This window comes from Salvelinus sp. IW2-2015, unplaced genomic scaffold (genome assembly GCF_002910315.2).
Source record: "Salvelinus sp. IW2-2015 unplaced genomic scaffold, ASM291031v2 Un_scaffold1488, whole genome shotgun sequence".
In the NCBI taxonomy this organism is placed as follows: Eukaryota; Metazoa; Chordata; class Actinopteri; order Salmoniformes; family Salmonidae; genus Salvelinus; species Salvelinus sp. IW2-2015.
This window is the reverse complement of record NW_019942940.1, coordinates 79234-84300: the sequence shown is the minus strand read 5'-3', so window position 1 is coordinate 84300 and position 5067 is coordinate 79234. Positions and strand designations below refer to the sequence as shown.

Genomic DNA, 5067 nt, shown 5'->3' with positions numbered 1-5067 from the left:
GAGAGAGAGAGAGACATTGAATAACATGTAAATTACACAGAGAGCGAGAGAGAGAGAGAGACATTGAATAACATGTAAATTACACAGAGAGCGAGAGAGAGAGAGAGACATTGAATAACATGTAAATTACACTGAGAGCGAGAGAGAGAGAGAGACACCGGCTGACTGACTGCTTAACTGATTGACTAACTGGCTAAAGTTTCTGACTCACTGACTGACCGGCTGACTGGCTGACTGATTGGCTGACTGTCTAACAGGCTGACTGCCTAATTGGCTGACTGCCTAACCGGCTGACTGGCTAGCTGAGTGGCTAGCTAACTGGCTGACTGCCTAATTGGCTGACTGCCTAACCGGCTGACTGGCTAGCTGAGTGGCTAGCTAACAGGCTGACTGCCTAATTGGCTGACTGCCTAACCGGCTAACTGATTGGCTGACTGTCTAACAGGCTGACTGGCCGGCTGACTGGCTGGCTCTTCTCCTCTTCTCTCCTCCCTCCTCTTCTCTCCTCCCTCCTCTTCCCTGCTGTGGAAGTGAGGAGGCCAGAACAGCAGCTGATATCTTTAGGCTCCTTGTTGAATTAGTCATTAGAGAGACATAATGGTCTTCCAAATGGACAATGACCCCAAGCATACTTCCAAAATTGTGGCAAAATGGCTTAAGGACAACAAAGTCAAGGTATTGGAGTGGCCATCACCAAAGCCCTGACCTCAATCCTATAGAAGATTTGTGGGCAGAACTGAAAAACTGACCTAAAACAGGGAATTTTACTAGGATTAAATGTAAGGAATTGTGAAAAACTGAGTTAAATGTATTTGGCTAAGTGTGATGTTAACTTCTGACTTCAACTATAATCATCATGATATGTAATATTACTGTATAATCATCATGATGTGTAACGTTCCTCTATAATCATTGTGATATTGTTATGTTTCCAGATCCTTTCCTTTACATCCAAACGGACTGCTGCTTAAACAGTTCCCTATCACCCGCGGCAACTGTGTGCATGTCACCCCTAGCAACCACAGCTTTGTTTTCAGAGGGCGGCTTGAGTTTCTGCTGCACGGGCATTCTGGGTAAAGGACCTGTAGTGAGGCAGCGAGGGAGGAAGCTTCTCTTCTATATAAATACACACTGCCCTTTGTCTTGGGAACGGAGAGTGTGTGGTAGAGAGGTCTTGTGGTTCTATTGAAACGTCCCGTTGTGCCATGGTCTCTTCCAGGGTCCCTGAGGTTCAGCTGAAGAGTATACTGTGGCAGAACGCTGCAGGCCGTCAACTTCTGCCACAAACACAACTTTCTGTTCTCGTCTAATATGTTCTGTATTATGTTTCATGTTTTGTGTGGACCCCAGGAAGAGTAGCTGTTGCTTCTGCAACAAGCTACTGGAGATCCATAATAAACCCGGGAAGAGTAGCTGCTGCCTTGACAGGAACTAATGGGGATCCATAATAAACACCAGGAAGAGTAGCTGCTGCCTTGGCAGGAACTAATGGGGATCCATAATAAACCCCAGGAAGAGTAGCTGCTGCCTTGGCAGGAACTAATGGGGATCCATAATAAACCCCAGGAAGAGTAGCTGCTGCCTTGGCAGGAACTAATGGGATCCATAATAAACCCCAGGAAGAGTAGCTGCTGCCTTGGCAGGAACTAATGGGGATCCATAATAAACCCAGGAAGAAGTAGCTGCTGCCTTGACAGGAACTAATGGGGATCCTAATAAACCCCAGGAAGAGTAGCTGCTGCCTTGGCAGGAACTAATGGGATCCATAAATAAACCCCAGGAAGAGTAGCTGCAGCCTTGGCAAGAACTAATGGGGATCCATAATAAACCCCAGGAAGAGTAGCTGCTGCCTTGACAGGAACTAATGGGATCCTAATAAACCCCAGGAAGAGTAGCTCTGCCTTGGCAGGAACTAATGGGGATCCATAATAAACCCCAGGAAGAGTAGCTTGCAGCCTTGGCAAGAAACTAATGGGGATCCATAATAAAACCCCAGGAAGAGTAGCTGCTGCCTTGGCAGGAACTAATGGGGATCCTAATAAACCCCAGGAAGAGTAGCTGCTGCCATGGCTGGAACTAATGGGGATCCATAATAAACCCCAGGAAGAGTAGCTGCTGCCTTGACAGGAACTAATGGGGATCCATAATAAACCCCAGGAAGAGTAGCTGCTGCCTTGACAGGAACTAATGGGGATCCATAATAAACCCCAGGAAGAGTAGCTGCTCCTTTGGCAGGAACTATGGGGATCCATTAATAAACCCCAGGAAGAGTAGCTGCTGCCTTGGCAGGAACTAATGGGATCCAATAATAAACCCCAGGAAGAGTAGCTTGCTGCCTTGCAGGAAACTAATGGGGATCCATAATAAACCCAGGAAGAGTAGCTGCTGCCTTGGCAGGAACAATGGGGATCCATAAAAAACCCAGGAGAGTAGCTGCTGCCTTGACAGGAACTAATGGGGATCCATAATAAAACCCAGGAAGAGTAGCTGCTGCCTTGGCAGGAACTACTGGGATCCATAATAAACCCAGGAAGAGTAGCTGCTGCCTTGGCAGGAACTAATGGGGTCCATTAATAAACCCCAGGAAGAGTAGCTGCTGCCTTGCAGAACTAATGGGATCCATAATAAACCCCAGGAAGAGTAGCTGCTGCCTTTGCAACAAGCTACTGGGGATCCTAATAAACACCAAATACTATCTATGTCTGTGTGCTAGAAAACTTTTTTAATACTTGTGAGTTATTTTTTGTATTTCAAGCTTTTATTGACATCTATATTACACTTCTTTATTACACTACATTTAACTTCTGTAAAAGCGTGTGTGTGTGTGTGTGTGTGTGGTGTGTGTTGTGGTGTGTGTTGTGGTGTTGTGTGTGTGTGTGTGTGTGTGTGTGTGGTGTGTGTGTGTGTGGTGTGTGTGTGTGTGTGTGTGTGTGTGTGTGTGTTGTGTGTGTGTTTGTGCGTGTGTGTGTGCGTGGGTGTGTGTGCATGTATGCTGACACAATACTTTTTCTTCTAACATTCTCTGTCTTAGTGTCTCTTAGCAAACGGTCTCCCACCACGTAGTTCAGAGCCTATTCCTCTCTCGCTGTCCCTGCCTCTCATTATGTCTGTCCCCTATCTTTCCCTCTCCCTCTCTTCTCTGTCCCCTCTCTCTCCCCACTTCCCCACCCCTACGTCATTCTGTCTGTCCCCCTACTTCTCCCTCCTCCTCTCTTTCTCTCTGTCCCCCTATCTCTCCACCCCCTACCTCATTCTGTCTGTCCCCCTATCTCTCCCTCCCCCTCTCTTTCTCTGTCCCCCTTCTCCCCACTTCCCCACCCCTACGTCATTTCTGTCTGTCCCCCTATCTCTCCCTCCCCTCTCTTTCTCTCTGTCCCGTATCTTTCCCTCCCCTACCTCATTCTGTCTGCCCCCCTATCTCCCCCTCTCTTTCTCTCTGTCCTGTATCTTTCCCTCCCCCTACCTCATTTTGTCTGTCCCCTATCTTCCCCTCTCTTTCTCTGTACAGTATCTTTCCCTCCCCCTACCTCATTCTTCTGTCCCCCTATCTCTCCCTCCCGCTCTCTTTCTCTCTGTCCCCCTATCTCTCCCACCCCCTACCTCATTCTGTCTGTCCCCCTATCTCTCCCTCCCGCTCTCTTTCTCTCTGTCCCCCTATCTCTCCCACCCCCTACCTCATTCTGTCTGTCCCCCTATCTCTCCCTCCCGTCTCTTTCTCTCTGTCCCCCTATCTCTCCCTCCCCCTACCTCATTCTGTCCAGCCTAGTGGTCAGACAACCACCAGGCATGACGTGAGGAGTCACTAAATGAAACAGGAAATGTCTTGGTGATCAGTCATCGAGTTCCTGAGAGTGAGAGAGTTAGACCAACACAAAGGCTTTCACACTGTTTTATTTAGCAGCTGACAGTGAAGTGTTCTGGGTTGGGCCCAAAAGAGTTATGACAGGGTGATAAGAGTTAACGTACCCGCGGGTTAGGAGTTATGACAGTGTATAGGAGTTAACGTACCCGCGGGGTTAGGGAGTTATGACAGGTGATAAGAGTTAACGTACCCGCGGGGTTAGGGAGTTATGACAGGGTGATAAGAGTTAACGTACCCACGGGGTAGTAGGAGTTTATGACAGGGTGATAAAGTTAACGTACCCACGGGGTTACGGAGTTATGACAGGGTGATAGGAGTTAACGTACCCACGGGGTTAGGGAGTTATGACAGGGTGATAAGAGTTAACGTACCCGCGGGGTTAGGGAGTTATGACTGGGTGATAAGAGTTAACGTACCCACGGGGTTAGGAGTTATGACAGGGTGATAAGAGTTAACGTACCTGCAGGTTAGGGAGTTATGACAGGGTGATAAGAGGTAACGTACCTGCAGGGTTAGGGAGTTATGACAGGGTGATAAGAGGTAACGTACCCACGGGGTTAGGAGTTATGACAGGGTGATAAGAGGTAACGTACCCACGGGTTAGGGAGTTATGACAGGGTGATAAGAGGTAACGTACCCGCAGGTTAGGGATTATGACAGGTGGTATAAGAGGTAACGTACCCCCGGGTGTCGGTCCAGCCGTTCAGGACGGTCTGCTCACAGAACTCAAAGACCAGGTGGAGACGTCTCTTCCTTCTGAAGACCTCCAGGAGGTTTACCAGGTTCACGTGCTTCAGCTGCTGCCGGGATGAACACAGTGGGTGGTGAGAGGGTGGTGTGTGTGTGTGTGTGTGTGTGTGTGTGTTGGTTTGTGTGTGTGTGTGTGTGTGTGTGTGTGTGTGTGTGTGTGTGTGTGTGTGTGTGTGTGTGTGTGTGTGTGTGTGTGTTTAAGAGCCTGGTGTTTTAGAGCTCTCCTACCTTCAGCATGCGTATCTCCCTCAGTGCTATCTTCCTGATGACCGGGTCATCCTCTGATTCAACAAACTTCTTGATGGCGACTACCTGTCCGGATTCTCTGTGTCTGCATTAAACACCACACCGTATGATCCCTCTCCAATCTTGGCCAGTTTTTCTACTTCTCCATCAGACAGGTGAGGAACGTGACCTGTCACACACACAGAACACTTTTCACATTCACATTTCCC

The 5067-nt window shown here is 48.5% G+C and overlaps 1 pseudogene; it reads right to left on the bottom strand.

Moving 5' to 3' along the window:
* LOC112070993 (cyclin-dependent kinase-like 1) overlaps nucleotides 1-5021 on the bottom strand; it is a 30866-nt pseudogene extending 25845 nt beyond the window's left edge.
* Nucleotides 5022-5067: the final 46 nt, after the last annotated feature.